At 39.2% G+C, this 20153-nt stretch overlaps 1 long non-coding RNA gene across 1 annotated transcript; it reads left to right on the forward strand.

The window, feature by feature from the left end:
- Positions 1–119: 119 nt before the first annotated feature.
- LOC144702610 (uncharacterized) lies at positions 120–3120 on the forward strand. The gene is made up of 3 exons (XR_013581279.1): positions 120–1328; positions 2368–2440; positions 2799–3120. It is a non-coding gene; the product is annotated as an uncharacterized LOC144702610 (long non-coding RNA).
- Positions 3121–20153: the final 17033 nt, after the last annotated feature.

A 20153-nucleotide genomic window follows, 5' to 3' on the forward strand; every position in this document is an offset into this window, starting at 1 on the left:
TCTGATCCACGCTATAAGATTTGTTGTATTTACAAAAAAACACCTTCTCTAAATTATGAGTCTTCAATTATGACTTTCTCCGGCATCGGGAACAATGCAGGACACATCAAGGGAAGTTATTATACTCCTTAAAGCTAAGAGAGGGAGCCGCAATTATATTTAGGATCAAATTTCTAACCTGACATAAGTGTATCTACCCAGAAAATTAGCAAGCCATTAACGAAAAGCTAGAGATCAAATAGCTTGCATTCAAGTATTTACTGTTCGACTACGGCAGCGAAGGCTTAATGAGGAGGATTATACAGAACGTTGTTGACCATCGTAGTGGCATCGCCATTGTATCTGACGCCATCAGTTGGTTGCGGATGATTGTGCTGAACGCTGACGAACGTGGCATTTGGATCGTCGTTGTATCTCAGGACATCACTCGACATCGGATGATTCTGGAGAACGCTGGGGACCATCAGATCAGGATCGTCGGTATATATCAATGCATCTGGCGTCATTGGATGGTCTTCGGGCATACCAGCGTCCGTGGCCGCCGGATCAACGATGTATTTCACGACATCATCCACCGTTTGATAGTTTTATGAGAAACTGGCCAGCATGGTAAGAAGATCGCTGCCGTATCTGTCATTCATAGCCTCCGTTGGATGGTTCTCGCCAGCGATGGCGATCGTGTTAGCAGGATCCTGTTGCATCTGATGCCATTAGTCGGTGGCGGACTGTTGTGCGGAACTTCGGCCACCACGAAAGCAGAATCGTTGAAATAAGTCAAGCTATCCTCGTCCGTTGGATCGTTTTGTAGAATGCTGGCGTCCATGGTAGCGGGAGAGTCTTGCTTTTTCAGGATACCAGTGAGCGCAGGAAGACTGTCGCTTGAACCCGGGTTAAGGGGCGGGAAGCCCATCTCTTGTATGACGCCCCATGCTGCGTAGAGGGACGTCGGGACACGCGTGGTGCGAGGAGGCGGGGCCGGTGCACTTTCAGGGTTGAGTATGGCGTTGATCTCCGCTTGCACGACCCCAATTTTTTGATAGATCGACAAAAGTTCACCCTGGAGAGCTCGAATGCAGCCGGAGCAGCCGAGGACGGGGTCCTTTGTGTGGATCTTCGCCTCATTCCATAGGGATTCAACGGCATCTAGCCCGTTTTCCGGTGCAATTTTGCTCAAAATCTTGGGCACGTTGCTGGCGTCGAACACCCGGTGCGCCATGACAAATTTGTCCATCTTTTCCTGCGGGAATTATGGTGCAAACACGCACCCCGTCACGCACTTTCTCCTCAGAAACTTGCACGCCGCGCAGGGTGAGCTCGTCGATGCCATTGTACTCCTCTTACTCTCTCTCTCCGTTTCTCTTTCTTTCTTTCTCTCTCTCTTATTTGCTCTGTTCCGAGGAGAATCCTCGATTAAGTTCCTTTCCGAAATCTATTTAGATGTCCTCTTCTCTGAACTGTCAACAACGGAGTTCCGATATTCGCTGCAACGACATATCTCCGCGCTCCTCGCTTATCCTGTCACTTGCCTTTACCCTGATTTCTGCTACTTGTTCACTCATTTGTTCTTTTAGACTAACGGTTTTCGATCTCCTCGACTAAATCGGAACCTCGGACGTTCGGGCATGAAATCGACTGACGCTCCATTCGGGTCTGTTCGGTTCCCATCGAGAAAACTAATACGACCCAAAGTTCCGACTAGAGAAGCTGATCCAATTCGATTCCAACAGCCCGGCTTGGATCGGATTTCATTGAACTGGTCGAGGAATTAAAAAATAACTATGCGTACTAGGTCAAATCAAATAGAAACGCGCAAGAGAGATGGAGGGTAGAAAAGGCAGAGCGAGCGAGAGAGAGAGAGAAAGCAAGAAAACAAGAGAGAGAGCGAGATAGTTAGAACGATGGAGCGAGCGAGCATGATAGAGAAAAAGCAAGCGAAACTGAGAGAGAGTTCTCATAACTGTTTAAATTCATGGGAGAACTTCTAGTAGAGTGTCGATGGATTTCTATTACTGAATATCAGTATATAAAATATCTAGATCGAATTCCTATCGGTTCGATAGTGTCATTGGTCCCACTGAAATAGGTCCGATTGATTGGACCTATTTTAGTGGGACCATCTAAAAATCTATACATCAACCACTCTTGTCCTCTACCTCGTGCGGGCATCTCCCCCCTTATTTACTCTATCTTCCTATTTCAGCCTCTCGTACTCTATCCCGTGTGTACAAATATTTTTTTGCAATATGCTCATTGCTGCATCCTTAATAGACTTCTCCCATTTTTTACGATGCCGGTTCGATTTATGTATCTCCACCTATTTTCACTCATTTATTCCATGACTAACTATATAAGTACATGATTCGCAAGGAATAATGGAGTCAGAAAGCGACATCTAAAGAGACCAGTGCGAGTGAGACCGTCTGCAATATCACTAACCAAGGTGAGGGATAAGATGCAGGGGCGGAGAACTATTCCTTTTTTTTTGTCGGTGTTCTTGTTTCTGGTCCACTTGAACAGCCCTTGTTGGATTTCAATGTGGGCGTACACACAATCTCTAGTATATAAATCATTATTATTGAATTTTTTTATCCCATATAACGTGGTTTTATTAGGAGTGTATAAAGGCCGCAATCTTTTTTTATGTGGTTCTATATACGTGTATAAACTGGGTCAGTTACATAACCGTAATAGGTGGTTTTCTTATGTGATTTTTCAAATATTTAGATTGAAATCCCAGTGTCTTATATTATTTTCCAATTATTTAGATTGAAATTGTCTTTCGGATTTGTGGCGGTCAGATGACAACTGCAGGCTTTCAAATATTCTGAAGTGTGAACGGTGACCGGCTTCCATACCTTCTAAAGACTTGGGTATTAAAGATGAATCACGAGTTTGAAGCACGCCATGAAGGTGGCATTCTGTCTAGAACGGCCACGGGAACACTACCGGCCGAAAGCCGGTGACAACAGGACGGAGGTGAAGCTTCACTGCCAAGTTGCATGAAAAGGCTACGGTTTTCGCAATCTTCACTGGTCATCTGAAGAAGCAGAAATGGTGGTGAATGGTATAGGGATTGCCCAACTGATATCTGTCCGATATCTGGTATCGGACAACCGATATCCAATATCCGGGCAAAAATGGGACAGTGCAAGATATCCGATATCGGATATCGACCGATATCCGTCTCGGAGGGGGTAGACGGATATCGGTATCAGATATCAGGGGGGGGGGGGGGGGGGAAGACGAACAGCGTATCGGATACCGGCAGCATCCGGATGTCGGAGACGAATACCTGATGCCGGATATCAGTTTTCGATATCCTGATATCAGAACCAATATCCGGATCAAATGGCTTTATTTTATTCGAATCTGAGTTAATATATAGAGTTTAAAATTTTTATTTTCATCGATATGGGATAAGAGGATTCGAAGTTTAGAGCAAACTTAGAATCCCGTTATCCCACACCGAAGATATTAGAAAATGAGGGCGATAAATTTTTATTGTTAAAATAATATCTATATCAATTATCACTGTATTTTAAGGGCATTGTACATATAAATTAATTTATTATTTAATGAGTATGCCGTACAATAACTAGGGACACATATTTATATTTCCTTCCATATGGCGTAAAGGGATTTGGAGTTTAAAACAAAACCCAAATCCTTTTATCCCATATGGAAGAAATTAAAAATACTCGCTTGTATAGAACAAATGAGATGAATGATCAAATAGAAAGCTCTTCTGGTACTCCCGTGCCCACATTATCTATGCGAAATGTGAGATATATGATAAATAATATTATTTTGAATATAATTCGATGTGGATATCGCTTTTCGATATCCACATCCGATATCCGGTACCGATGTCTGTCCCCTTGAGACGGAGACGGATGCCGATATCACGACGGATGCTGGTATTAGATATTGGCACTATAGCAGCCGATATCCGGTATCCAGATATCCAAGAAAATGGATATCCGTGATCATTTTGAGTGTCTTACTAGTACAGGCTGAGCCCGCCCGTCATGCGTGGGCCCCTACGGATTGATTCCATTCGGCGCCATGGTCATCTTCATCCCTCTGAAGAGGGTCAGGAGGTTACCACTACCGTCACCAGGTGACTCCGCCAAGCTCGAAATACGGCACTCTTCGCTAGTCGGCTCTTGCACGTACGAAATCTAGGTGCATCTCGCATTGCATCGTAATTACATAACCCACTTAGGGTTTCTTCCATTGGAGGACGACACCGTCCATGTTCGATACCACCATCCTTTATCGGCACCAAGCCATCATACTTGGTGTCGATTGGATGAAGTCCTAGATGACGTCTGACATCAAGGGATCCAATCATCCTTCTGTACATTCGTTGGTTGATACGTTGACCAATGATATTTATGGCCACCTTAGAGCTTGGACTCATGGGAGTGCCTTTGGCTTGACATTTTCAAAAGTTTCTTTGTGTACTTCTCTCAGCATATAAATATGCCATTTTTCTTACTTCCCCCATAAAACACATCTAGAATTCATTTTGCATAAGCTATGAGAATGCTTCGCATAAGTTTAGATTCGTGGATCCAAATATAATATCATCAACGTAGATTTGGACTAATATCAAGTCCTTTCCGTCTTTCTTAATAAAGAGTGTAGTATCTACGCTACCTCTCTTTTAGGCATGCGAGGTTAAGTATATACTCAACTTCTCATACCAGGTTGTAGGTGCTTGCTTGAGACCATAGAGGGCTTTACGTATCTTTAGGACCTAGTCAGGTTTCTCTAGATCTTTAAAACCTGGTGGTTGCTTCACATATACTTCCTTTAGGGCCCACTCTTTACATCCATTTGGAATAGTTTAAAATTATTGGCACACGCAAAGGCCAATAATATCCCAATGGCATCACGTCTTGCAACTGAGTATAAGTCTCCCCATAATCGACTTCATTGATTTGGAAATACCCTGGAGCAACAGCCCTTTCCTTATTTCTACTGATTTCTCCTTTTTCATTCAACTTATTCTTAAACACATACTTAGTGCATATGACATTCATTCCCTTGGGTATTGGTACTAGCTCCCAGACCTTATTCCTTTCGAATAGGGCTAACTCCTCGTGCATAGCATTTCCAAATCCGGATCATTTAGAGCCACGTCCACTTTCTTTGGCTCAATTGAAGATGTAAAGACTACACCTGCATTGTCTCTAGTGGTGGATCAAGTTCTGATTAGATCAAGAGGATTGAGAAGAATGTTCTCTTGTGGGTGGTCCTTAGTCTGATTTTTCTTAGTTTCATTCTAAGTTCAATCATCTCTTGATCTACTACTTTGTCCTAATCATCAGGTTCTATAAAATCTGTAATTCTTTCTCTCTCACTAATCTCTTCAATTATCCTCATCTCCTCTCATTCTTATCATTATCTTCTACACCATCAATCACATCATCTTCTTCGCCCTCTTTAAATTCCACAAATTTAACATGAATTGATTCTTCAACATTTCTTGAACCCATGTTATACATTCCATAGGCTCTTGATATCTCTGAGTATCTGACTGAAACCCCCTCATGACTAAATGGATTAAATTTTCCTAGGTCCTTTCTATCGATATTCAAGATGTAGCATTTAAGTCTGAATGGTCGAATGTATCCGAGTATGGGTTTCTTACCTTTTGATAACTCATATGGAGCCTTCTTCATACGAGGTCTAATCAGCACCCTGTTCTGAGTGTAACAGGCCGTGCTCACGGCTTCTGCCCAGAGGGACTTCTTCGAGTAGAGTCCTCGACATTTGAATCAAACATCGAAACTTCCTTTCAACCACCCGATTCTGTTGGGAAGTTCTTGGGACTGCGAATTGATGTGTGATCTCCTTCTCATCACAAAAATCAGTATATAACATATTCGCAAATTCTCTCCCATGGTCACTTCTAATCATGTTAATCTTATAAACCAATTCATTTTGAATTCTATTTGGAAATTTTATGAAATTTTCAAATGCTTCATTCTTATATGCCAGAAAATATATGCAAGTATATTTTGAATAGTCATCCACTATGACTAGGCAATATAATTTTCCAATCACGCTTGGCGTCTGGTTTAGCCCAAATAGGTCCATGTGTAGCAACTCAAGCGGTCTCTTAGCATTGAAGGAAACTTTATTTCACTTGTCTGCTCTTAAGACATGTTGAGCACACTTTCTCAATGTCTTCAAACTTATTTGGTAGGTCTCTAACTATCCCTTTGATAATCAACTTCCTTAGCTGATGATACCCTATATGACCTAGACGCCTATGCCATAGGTAGATAAGGCTCTCGTTGCCTCTCGCCCTAAGGCAGATGCCTTCTCTACAGATTGCGTCTATATCTATAACAGAAGTATTTTGTAATCGCTTTCAACTAAACAATAATTCTCTTCTAGTGGAATCAAGGACATTACATGTGACCTTAGTGAATTCAACTCGTCTATTGCTATCACACAATTGGTTTATGCTAATTTAATTATGATGAAGCCTTTCCGCATAGAAGACATTCCAGATCAAAACGTCGTGATTCAAACTCACTCTCTCGTACCTAGAATCTGCCCACATTTGTTGTCCCCAAAAGTTACTTTCCCTCCTTCTGTGCTTCTCAGGCATGTCGGCCACGACAAGTCACCAGTCATGTGTCTTGAGCAACCACTATCTAAGTACCAACTCCTCTTTGACCGTGACTGACCTGAAATAAATCTAGGTCAATTTCCTAACCCATGTCATCCTAGGAAGTGGGCTAGGTGTAGTTGTATAGACACGGTGAAGATTGAGTTCCATATCATATTTCCTATGTATGGTATGTCTAGGAGGGAACATATATGTCTGAATGGATGTAAGGAGATGGTGATACATGCCAGGATAATTCCTGGGAGAAAGATATCTACAAGAATAGCCATGTGCAAAGTGTTGTCTCAACATATGACCATAGCAATGTCCATATGGGGTCACATCTCTCGGAAAATGAGTTTGTGGATATGAATGCATATCCTCACATGGATAAGAAACATACGTATCCGTTTTATTCTCTATCAATAAACTTTCATGAATAGGATATGACCTACTAGGTCTTCTCTCTTGAGCTCAGGTCTTCTTGAATGTCAGGTCTATATTCTCAAGTGTCTTGTTCTTCTTTTTCTCATCCATCAGTATTGATGTTTATGTTATCTTCTTCTTTGGAGTAGGGGTTAAGATTATTTCCTCGTCCGCCTTCTTCACGGCTGTCATTGTCTTATCTGTCCTACCCTTGTAGGAAGGTTCGTATACTAGCCCTTCTTTAATGAATGATGGTCTTTAAGATCTCAGCATCATGTTGAGGATCTTTGAGCTATCTGCATACTTTTCTAATTTCTTTCTTAAGTCATCACTCTCGGTTCTATCTGTTATATGGGAGATTCTAAGTTCTTCTAGTTCTTTAGTCAACTTGTGGTTTTATTTATTAAGGCAACCTATTTGTTTTCCTAATGTATCATTATCCTTCAGTAATCTACTATAGTCCAATTCTAATTTATCAAATTTGATGTTGCGATCAGCTTTGCTGTCAACTACTTTAAGGGATGGACATGTATCAAGTTTGTCTCTTGGTCCAGCATTTTCTTTTTCTAAACGAGCTACCTTATTTGTAAACAATTCAATAATTTCCCATCTTCTCTTTTTGTTCATCATTCATTCAACTTTTTTTTTAACATCTGCATATTTTTCTTTAAGCATCATCTAAATATGTCTTTGATTCTTCATGATCCATTAAATCAACTTTAGAATATGATTCATAAGTAAAAGCACTTTCGGCTGATTTTGCCATGTGGCAGTCATCAGCATCTTCACTCTCAGATCCAGGCTCCTTCCCATTTGGTGCATGTTTTTCATCTTCTTCGCTCCATCTTGCTTGAAAGGCTCTCCTCTTCTTCTTATCCTCAAATATTCTTTGTTTGTGGCCTCCATCCTTTATTTTACCTCTCCTTTCTTCTCTCTTCTCCATTTCAGGCCATTCAGATATGAAGTGCCCCTTTTTCTTGCAATTAAAACAAGTTTTTACCTTTTCAAACGCTAACTGCTTGCCTCTCTTCTTTATGAGACGTCCGAGCTTGTGAGAGAGCATGGGAATTTGCTCTTGTTAATTGTGGACTGTTAATTTCTCTTCAAAGCTATATCCTTTATCTTCTCCTCCTTCCTTTAACTTGGAGTCGGTTGGTCACGTGCCTCTAATTCCTTCTTTCTCTATTTGTTCATCTCATGTGTGATGAGAGAGCCCACAAGCTCCTCGACGAGTGTTTCATTCAAGCCCTTTGATTCTTCAATTGTGCTCACCTTCATGTTCCCTTAATCTGAAAGAGAACTCGAGACTTTTTGATTAATATAAAGATCTGTAAATGTCTTACCCTATGACCTCATGGAGTTTAGGAGCTTGTCAAGGCGCCCCATCATTGCCTTAATCATGTCCCCTTCATTCATCCTGAAAAGCTCAAACTCAGTGATTATAATAGACAGACTAGTTTGCTTTACCCTTGATGTACCTTCATGGACGGTGCATAATTTATCCCACGTCTGCTTTGCTGTGATAAGAGATGAGAGCTTCTCATGCTCAGATGGGTCAATGCAACATAAGATAATATTCATGGCTCTATAATTAAGAGATAACTCCATTTTATCAACCTTATCAAAGTCTGCTCCTAACCCATCACACGCTATTTTCCATAGTGTAACACTGATCCACATAAGAAACGTTCACATCTTGTACTTCCAATACTAGAAGTTTGTTCCATCAAACAAAGGAGGTTTAAAGTTACTATCCCAAGCCACAGGATTTCCTCCTAGACACCAATTATGGCTCCAAGTCTAGGTAAGCTCTGATACCACTTGTTAGTTTAGCTGGCCAATGAACAACCTAATGGGGGGGGTGTGAATTAGGTTCTATATTTATATTTTATTTTTATTTTAATTAACTTAGGATGTTTCTACTTAAAAAATGAGGTAGAGGAAGTGAAATACCCAATTACTTTTTTAGACAGCTGACGCTAATCCTTAATGCTGTTCAAGGATATCCACCCCGAGGTGATGATGTGCCCTAACCAATTTTGTGTGAATGCCCCCCAAGAAAATCACTTGTAAATAGGGCTGAACAAGGATACCAAGAAAATAAAAAAGTCGATGAAGCTTTATCGTCATCAACCCTCAAATGCTTTTGCGGAATGACGTTGCTTGATCTACTTCAACTTGGCCCCAAATTTGTTCTTCTTATGGCCCTCAAAGCCTTGATTTTAGTGATCTGAAACATCTAACAATAAAAGTATATTTCTGAATAATGTATTCTCCTCAACAGCACTTAGTACTGATCGCTACTCAAAATAGTATTCAAGACAATGATCAATTTTAAGTATTTTAACAAGAAAACCTTTATGTCAGTATTTTATTTATTCAGAGTTTAAGATTCATATATCTAACTATGGCTTCCCTTCCAGAATACCTCCTTGTTTGTGGTCGTCCGTTCTTTAGTCATTTTCTCCTCCACGCGTTTGTTTGGATAAAGTTGTAAGTTTGCGTTTGACCTTTCATGCTTACAATTCCAACATCTTTTTCAATCCTGCACCAAATGCAATAATTCTACCTCTAACGGTTTTATAACACAATTTCGCACAAATCGTAGCTCTTACCAAGTATTAAAGAAAAAAAAACAGAGAAATCTCGAGAAGATCAATCTTTCAATGTCTTTAGTTTACTGCTTGATTCCTGCATGTCCAACTTCAAAGCCCCTTTAACTATTTCCAAACCTAACCAAATGTTGCAATTCAAACTTATTTCATTTTTATGATGTTAGGAAAAAGGTATGTGTTCACAAAAAGCTCAAAATCAGTATGAAAATTATGCTAAAAATTATAAACTTATCACAGGGTCGAAGATGTGTGAAGTTTGGATCCCAGCCTTCTTTTCTTGAATATTGAAATACCCTACAGAAAAAATCCCAATTTCAAGTTCTATGGACTTGGATTGATGTTAGCACCACATGATCTCTCGAAACAATGCTCAAAAACTGCTTGAAAATTGCTCCTGGATTTAAAAGATCTCGCTAGCTTTTGGACTGCGATTTTCGAAGGCCAAGGAGGAGAGGGTTGGAAATCAAGGCTCAAAACTGCATATATGGACTTGGGAATCCAAAAGGGGCATAATGGTAATCTGTCAAAAGTCCAACAGTCATATTCATTGATTATCATTAAGCAATATAAAATAGTAATCATTTTAATTTTGATGTTTTATATTTACAACTTTGCCACCAATTCAAAATATTTTTTTAGAGTTAAGAGCAAATACTAGCCATTGTGCCAAGGACCTAAGATTTAAAATAGTATTACACTTTTAGATATGTTTAACATAACATTTAAATAAAGATATTACCATTGGATAATAGTATCTTGGTGTAAATTATTTTCACTAAATTGTCAATAAATTCAGCTTTAAATATTCGAAGGTAGTAGTTAAGATTTTGAACAAGTTATTCAACAAACCAAATGAAGATAAATTAACACAAATATATGAACAGCAGTAAAAGCTATGGTTATCTTCATTCTGATAAAATTAAAATTCCTAAATACACTGGTTGACTTGTTTAGTGTATGGCAAAACTAAGTAACATTTTAATATATCGAACACTCCTATTTTATCTTCGCATACAGTCAGTCAACTACTTAACTAAGGCCCTGTTGTGCTTTATCACTAACCTACATTGAGGCATGCATCACTTTGAACATTCATCAAAACACACATTAAAGCATTGTGTTCAAAATACCATTAAAGCTTAATTTTTGGAAAGGAGTGGTAAAGTAAGTTGTTGGCTGTGATAGGGATATGGGACAGCATATAAAACACCCTTAAGAATGAATCTATAGAGGTTACTCTTGGGAAATGTTTGTCATCTCCCCTTTGAAATAGGCCATAGGGCTTTATAGAATATCAATAAACTTAATCACCTTCTAGACGATGCAGCTGAACAGCATATTTTGTTGCTACATAAAACAGAGGAGTTGTAGAGTGAAGCAGATGAAAACTCAATAATCTATAGGGCAAAATGAAGGCGTTCCATGATCAACATATTCACAGGAGAGCTTTTATCCTTAACGAAAAAGACATTATTTACCTGCATTGTTAATAAAGAGAATAAGTTTCTTAATAGCCCATAAAGCTCTAAGCTCTATTTCAAATGGAAGATGGCAAGCTTTTCCAGAGATTAACCTATCTGGTGACATTCCTAAGGGTGTTGTATTAGCCATCCAATATGCTCATAACACAACGGAGAACTTGCTCTACCAAACCTTTCCATTGGGGCTGACCATCTTCTTCAATAATTTTCTTAATCCTTTCATTGTGTGCCACGTTTTCGATAATCGGTCTGTCCTCAGCGGGGAACCAAAGCTAGGGACAAAACTCAAGGTCAATGGCCAATGACCAAAGCCTTTATTCAAACATGAGCCCCCACCACCGAAGGAGGATATTCCCTTGGAAGCCATAGCATCATCATTCAATTGAATTTCTAAACTCAATTGTTTCTCTTTCCCTTTTTTTTTTTGTACTCATCTTATTTATTTTTTTTGTATTTTTGTTGAAGCCATTCACCAAGTTGGAGGATTTATGATTTGTTATGCAGCCACGATGTCTCCAGGACCTTAATATTTACCCTATCAACGGCCCTCTACAATTTCCATCCCCACTGTTTGCCATCCTCTTCCTCAACTTTTATTTGGGTTAGTTATTCAAGGATGCATTCAGGACTTATGGTATATGAAGTCTGCCAGTTGTATAAAGTAAGGTACATGCTCAAACATCGTAGTCACAAGAAAGTTGTTCAAGACCAGTCGTTTCCTCTATCATCGTAAAAATTCGACAATTCCCAACTTGACAAACGCATACATTTTTGTACCAAGATAATATAATTTAATTTTAGATCGTGGTTAACTCGCCATTGTATGTTGGCCTTTGAAAATAAGTTTGCTATGTCAGCAGTCATGAATTGTTTTCCTAGTCGATGGGTTTGTTCGGATCATCAACTGTTGTTTAGGTTCAAGAAAAGATCCACCATATTTTGACGAGAAATAACTGACCCTATAGTTAACCTGCTGAGTAATACTCGTCTATCACGTAACTGTATAATAGAAGGAGCCAATCCTCATATGAACCTAGGTACCAACATTGAAATAGTATCCCCGGTTCTTTATGCCACATGATCGCGGATAACATTTCGCTCGATCTCATTTTATGATTTCAATGTCTTATTCATTCACAACCCAATTCGCATTTTTTGTTACATGTAACTTAGAAGGGTCAATAAGCAAGCACTTATTGATAGAGATCAAGATTTAGTATATGCGACTCTTTGATCATCGTTTCAGACGCCACATGGCATAGTTCTTTAGCCTATGACGGGGTTTCCGCCATGACGTCTTGACAGTTAAGAAAAATAATCACCCTGTCATAGTGAGAGTCTCAACTAACAATTTCTCCGGGTTAGTCGAGCTTTAGAGTTACGTTTGGCTTTTGTCTTTTAATTATTCTAGCAGCCACGAATCCATTCAATCGGACAACCTAGGGCGACCTCTTCTTTCCTACGGGAGTCCCAGGCAACATAAACATATCCACAACCAATTAATTAAGCAATTAAAACAATTTATTGTCGTAGACTGGTCTTCTAAGTACTTCAAAACTAATATCAAATGTGCGAACGGTTAAGCATGATGCAAAGAAATAAGACCGCAGACTATTTACCTGAGCAAGGTATTGAGGAGTTTCACTCGCCACGGTCATGCCATGTCAGTGAAAAAATATCCAACAGGATTCATTATAAGATTAGACTAGTAATAAAATCATATGTTCCCTATACCCGTTACAAGGTTTAGAAAATAGGATTAAGTATAGGAAAAGATAGATGGCTAGGAAACAACGGAGATAGGATAACAAATGGACGGATAGCAGGAAGGATTCAACATAGATAGGATAATGGATAGATGGTAAGGATATAATCTGATGCAGCCGTTGTAGCTTATTATGATGGCTAGGATCTTTCGAACAGATTATAATGTTTATTTTATAACATTAAGCTACTATAAGTAAGAAACCAACATGTATGTTTATATTTGCAGAATAACAACATCCATAACGGTCATTTATCTAGTTCTTCTGTGTTATCTGCTTCGTCTCTCATATTCTCTTTGGCGCTTTGTTCATATTTTATCATCAGTTAGATGTATTTGAACAGATTCAACATAGTATCAGAGCAGCCGATCGTCAAGGCTGGAGAAGTACACGTGAGAGCACTCGCCACGTCCTCAGCCTCTATTGCCACCATTGGACAAGTCCCCGTGAACATCCCACCCGGTGCCTCGGTTCTCATCAGTCTCCACAATGATAGTACCCTAGTCTGGAAAATGTCCTTCCAACTCGTAATAGGTATGAACTTTTTAGATGCATTTAAAATGACCCGCCTCCTTCTTCGGTTGTAGACTCAAATGGAATAATTGTGGAAAATCCATATTATAAGCAATGGTAGAAGAATGATAACAAGTGTTCTTAGATTTCTCCACTCTACCCTTTTAGAAATATCATTCCCTGCATTAACAAAGCTATAACTGCCATAGAAGCTTGCAACATGCTTGAGAGCACATTCTCAAGTAGAATACATGACGGTGGCATAGATCGACACGGACAGTTTCATAGGATGACTAAAGGTACCAGCAAGTATAGATGAATAAATAAAATATATTTGATTTTTAGTATAATATTTGGGTGCATCTAGAGCCAAAATGGATGATCATACAAATAATTATAGGTTCTTGATAAAATTAGGAACTGAATACAGTCCGTGAGATTTATGCTTTAATCCTAATGTAGATCACTTGAAGAATGAAGATATTGTGACTAATTTCAATGGGCCTGAAGTCTATTTGGCATTTCAAGAAAAGGCAAAATCGAGCATCTCCCTTTCCATTGCTTAGACAAGCCAGTTCCAACCAGGATGAGTATCAAAACAAGTTCCATCGACAGACAATTACTATCCAAGTGGATTCATTCAGAGCCGAGGATGAGGAAGAGGCATAAATAATCGTTTTCAGCCAAGGTGCAAAATTTGTTCTAAATTTTGTCATAGATCTCAAGAGTGCCATTAATTTACAATAGTCCACAACTTGGGACAGCCAAGAACAATTTATCAGAATTCTCTTCATCCATACATTATAAGCAAATCTAAAAACAACGCATAGTTTTCACGCTGTGGAGCTACCCATGATGTGATTGGAGATCCAAGTGGGGTCCCAAATACAACAACCAATGAAGGAAGTGAACAACTACGAATCGGTAATCTTACAGGTTTGAAACTTCTGTGTATATGATCTTCTAAGATTTTCACTTGTGATAAAAAAACACTTTCTTATATATACTTTAAACGTCCCTGAAATTAAGAAAACTCTATGATCTATTTATAACATAACCTTATACAATGATGTATTTTTTGAATTTTATCCTTCTCATTGTCTTGTGAAGGATAATAAAACCAGAAAAATCTTGCTCAATGGAACAATTAGAGATCGGCTATACCGTTTGAAGCCTCCGACAAATTAACCAGCTGCATTGGTTGGAGAAATGACGAATTCAAACGTTTAGCACTCTCAATTAGGACATCCCCAATTCAGAGTTTTCTAATCAGTCATTACAAACTTTGGTCTTCCCTTTTCACAATTTTAAAAACATTTTTTTTGTGATTCTTGCACAACTTCTAAGTCTCATAAACTTCTGTTAATATCACTATTAATATTTCTAAACACCCACTTGATATTGTTCATGGGTTTGTTCACTCATATTATGAAACCTTGGTTTTTTTTGTACTATGTTGTGTTCGTTGACAATTATATTAAATATATTCCATTATATCCTCTGAAAAAGATAAATAAAGTACACGAAGTTTTTATTGAATTTAAAAAAAAATGAGCAGGAAACCAGTTTTCGACTAAGATTAATTTTTTTGTCAGAATGGGGAGGCAAATCTCGATTGCTCCAGTCATATCTGAACATCTCCAGGTATTGTTCATAGGGTATTCTGTCAACATACCCCTGAACGAAATGGTGCACCAGGAAGAAAACATAGACATGTTTTAGAAACAGCTATAGCAATGATTTATCACGCATCTATGCGAATACAAATCTGGGATGATGTTGTGACTATGGCTATATAGCTCTTCAAGAGGATGCTGACTGCAGTTATGAAAAATAAATCTTATTTAGAAATACTGTTTAAACGATTACCTCATTATTATTTTTTGAGAACTTTTGGATGTCAATTATTTCAACATGTGAGACCATACACAAGCCATCAGCTTGATGGCAGATCACAAAAATATGATCTATTGGGACACAGTTCTTTGCATCTCACCTACAGCTGCCCCCCTCCCCCTCCGCCTCCTCGTCCCCCTCCTCCTCTTCCTCCTCCTCATCCTCCTCCTCCTCTTGCTTCAGACATGTTAAATTTACATTTCCAGTCATCTTATATTTGATGAACACATATTTCTTTATACTAACACTGTATTAGCAAATAAATATTCTAGAATACTTGAAAGTTTTACTATTATTGTATCTAACATTCCATGTATTGACAAAAACCAAAAAATATCATCCACAACTCATATGGGGCCTAATGAAGATACTCAGCCATTATCAGAATCAAAATCAGATCTGATCAATGATGTTATTGAGGAAGAAAAATCCTCAAAGACTCTGCCTATAATAACACGGATATTTCAGAAATATCCATTTCTTTTGATCATATACCTGGACCGAGACTCCAAATGAAAATAAGAAAACTTAGTTATGTGTATTAACAAGATGATACACAATGGGAAAACAGTCATCTAGCATTTACAACTATTCGGTATCCCATTCCTACATATTTTACTGCATGTCTAAATGTTACATAACCAACATTCTGACATTGTGGCATCAAAAACAAAAATGGGATGTAAGCAAAATCTACGTGTAACATGTTTTAAGTGTGTATGCAAGTTAAAATATAAACCAGATGAAACTATTGATAGATAGAGGGCTCCACTAGTAGCTAAGGGATTTAACAATATTGGTTTGATTTTACAGAGACCTTTAGTCATGTGATCAAACACACTACAATATGATGACTCTTATCATTCACTATTAGCAAAAACTGAAAAATACATGAGCTTGATGTATCCAATGCATATGGTCAAAAACAGTTTAGGGGAAATTAAAGGAATCAGTTTATATGTGACAATCACCAGGTTTTAAAACCCCATCTTATCCTTGTTTTATTTGTTTACTTAGAAAGTTATTATATGTTCTGAAGCAGTCACCACGAGCATGGTTTCATAAATTGTCTTCTTCACCTCAAACTATTGGCTTTATATGGTCAAAAAAACTGACACATCATTCATTTTTATACCAGTTGGAAATCCTGTTGTTATCTTAATGATGGGAGACCACCCAACTTCAAAGACCTCATCGAACCCATTTTTTGAGCAAAGGTTCAAGCACAATACCCAGTCTTTGGAGTACCTGGCCTTGCCAACATGCCACAAAGACTTGACATTATCTTTCCTTCCATTTTCCTTGTTTACTAGGCAAATGTATGCCAGCCGCACATGTGTTTGTTTTTGTCTGTTCGCACATGTTTGGACCGTTGTATGAACCTACACATTTGAACCTGTGTGACCCCATGTGTGGGCGTGTTAGGGGTCTCTCTCTCCTATTAGGAGGGCCTAATTACTTTTATGGGGCCTTCTACCCTTTATTTCCAAAGGGAAAGGCCCATATTTGTCCTTATACAAAGTACGGCTGCCCATAGAAGAAGAGAAGAGAATAATTGATTTAAAAAAACTGAATTTTAAGGATTTTCCTATTTTTTGTGTTTTTTTGAGTTTTTCCCTTACATAGAAAACAGCCATTATTAAGTTCAGACATACGAAAAACCCTAGATATCGCAAGAAACAGCCGTAATCTTTGTTGGAAACCGCCGCCGCTGCGGCCGAGACTTCCCATTCATGATCATCGCCTCCATGGGCCACCCACGTGCGCCTACGATGACCCTAGCCCACCTGCCCGCAGCCCCCCTAGGCCGCCTTAAGCCCCTTGACTGCTCATGGCCTCCCCCTATCACCACCCGCGACCACCCTTGGCCCCCCTCGACCCCTCCACCACTCTCCGCCTCTCCCCATCAACACGCGTGGCTGCCCTCGCCCCCCTTGGCCACCCACCGCCGGTAGTGACCGCACAGGGCGGCCCTCGGCCGCTCCCCGCTGCCCCTGTAGCCGCCCACAGCCGCCCTCATCCCCCTCGCGCCCCCCCCACCCTCTCTTGTGGATGCCCACGGCCACCCTCGCCCCCCTCAGCCACCCGCGGTCGGCGTCGACAGTCCTCGACCGCCCTCGGCCGCCCCCCGACACCCTTGGCCGCCCACGGGAGCCACCGCCTGCCCCCCTCGGCCGCCCTAGGTCACCCCCGGCAACCCACGACCACCCCAAGCTGGCCCAACCTGCCATCGGCCACCCCTTGCCACCCTTTTCCGCTCTCGGCCACCCTTGGCCGCCCACGACAACCCTTAACCACCCTTCCCCACCCCGAGCCACCATGAGGCACCTTGGGCTGGCCCACGGCCGCCCTGCTATGCCTGCGACTACCCCTTGCCGCCCTAGGCTGCCCTCGACCAACCACTACCGTGATGACGCTGTTGTGCTATCATGTTGTCCCGGCGCCATGCCGTCGCGTTGCCCCACTACAGCACATCCTTGTGTTGTTGAGTCTACTTGCAGCGTCTTCACAGATATGTGCCGCTCGCCGTCCGATGCAGCCAAACCAGTCATCGACTCACCTGCTGCTATTGGTACACTCATAAAATCCTCCACATTATAATATTTCTTTTAGTGCCGCCCGAGCTTGTCTCCGCCACCGGGGTTAGGTTAGTGATTAAAACAAAAATGTTAGTGGAAACATGTTTCTATCAGTACATTATTGGTTTGCGCTTTGAATGGAACACTCACGAGCAGCAATAGTCATACTAATACTGTGCGCCCTCAACCCATCGTGTGGGTAATCGGGATCCTAGTGGTATTTCCAGGTCGCACTTACTATAGTCTAAAGGTCGCTGGTGTATGTCGATGTCAGATTTATACTTCTCAGTTATTATCGTTAGTCATCGTCACTACATGACACGATTGTTCTCGCTCTTCTTGTATGTAACACGAGCTGTTCGATCCCCGTGTATGTTGTGTTACATCAGTTAATATGTGTTGATGATAACTTGATAATTTATCCTGAAATTCATAAAATTAAACATATCATCATTAAGTGGAAGAAACAATTTGGAATTCTAGACCTTGGACCTGCTAGCTATTTTCTTGGAGTAGAATCAATTCATCATCAAAAATGGTTCATCCTTACACAGTTAATATACCTCCAATATTACCTAAAAACAATCATAAATGGAAAGCTCTTAACCTGTGTCGGCTCATGTTGCTTTGTCTACAACAATTTAACTTAAAAACAAAAAAATTGATTATTTTGTGATACTCTGTACAGAAAATTTGTTGGAGCTCTTCAATATCTAACATTAACAAGACCTCATATCACTTTTGCGGTAAACAAAGCAAGCCAAAAATGCATTCACCTAACTCAAACGATTGGAATTCTCTCAAGCACATACTACGCTACCTTAAAGGCAACAGAGATAGGATAAAGCATAGACGGTTAGGATATAATCCAATATAGCCCTTACAGCTTCTTATAACGGCTAGATCGTTCAAACAAATTATAATGTATATTGTAATAACATTAAGCCACTATGAATAAGAACCAACATGTATGCTTATGATTGTGGAATAACAACGACCTTTACGGTCATCTCTCTTGTTCTTATGTGTTCTCTTCTTCTCCTCTCATATTATCTTCTCTCTTTCTCGCTCTTATTCACCGTTCGATATCTTCAAAGATACTCAACACAAGGCGCCATTATTGCCTCTCTGATTTGGAAGACGAGAACACTAGCAAGAGTCGAAAGCTTTGATCTGGGTTGGATGCTTGAAACTTGGAGCGAACAGGTGATGTATTTATAATAAAAGTAAGAGGATGGCACAAGGATCCTTCTCTTAGTATTGTTGAATTTTCTAAGAACTTTTTTGTCGGTTACTATGTCAGTTGGAACATAAGTTCCTGTATATGTACCTAGTTTGAAAATAAAAAATAAGTTTTACAATTCATTTTCTGTGTTGATGTTGTGTTGCATATTCAAGTGAGTAGTGAGTTTTGTTCCCAAGCCCCAATAGATTGGTATCACAACTGGAGTTTTCATAAGGATTGTGGAAGAGAAGTAAAAGCAAAGCTCCAAGAGTTCAGGCTACTGACTTATTACAACAGTGAGATAAACTTGAGCTTACTTTTTATTTTGATTTGGTGTTGTTTTATTTTAATTGGCTGGGAAAGCACTCTAGGAAGGTGATAAACCTAAAAATGCATGTAAATATGTTGTTGATTTAGCATTTAGACTTATACAATAAAATTTATAATTTCCCTTAATCACTAAATACAGAATATAGAGCAAGCAAGGGGTTGAACAACAGGGAGGCAACAAATAATAAATTTTTATCCAATTTCAATTAATTAATTCAATGATAAATTAATTTTGCAATTAATAAATCATTGTTATGCTTAATAATGTTTTTTGATTAATGAAAATTAAGAAAAACTTAATTTTAATTTTGAATATTTCGATCAGAAAGCTCAAGATAGAAATATTTCAATTATCAGATCATATTAGTTCGTATTATTAATTTGCTAATTATTATAAAATTTTAAGACAATTTTTATGAATTAAAATTAGAAATTAAATAATCAAGAAAGGGATTTTTAAATTGGACATCAAGATGCATGATTTTTTAAATCAAATTTTATTTTTAGGTTTTTTATATAATAAATTAAATTCCTAAACAATAAAAATTGGAATCTAGAGAGAGAAACTAGACAAATTAACCTAGAGAGAGAAAGTGAAGAATTTAGGGAAAAGATGAAATACAACCCTAAATTAAAAATCTAATGATGCTGAAATGTTCCAAATTGATGTAGAATTAAAGATTAAAAAAGACAT

This window comes from Wolffia australiana, chromosome 4 (assembly GCF_029677425.1).
Source record: "Wolffia australiana isolate 7733 chromosome 4, ASM2967742v1".
NCBI classification, from domain to species: domain Eukaryota; kingdom Viridiplantae; phylum Streptophyta; class Magnoliopsida; order Alismatales; family Araceae; genus Wolffia; species Wolffia australiana.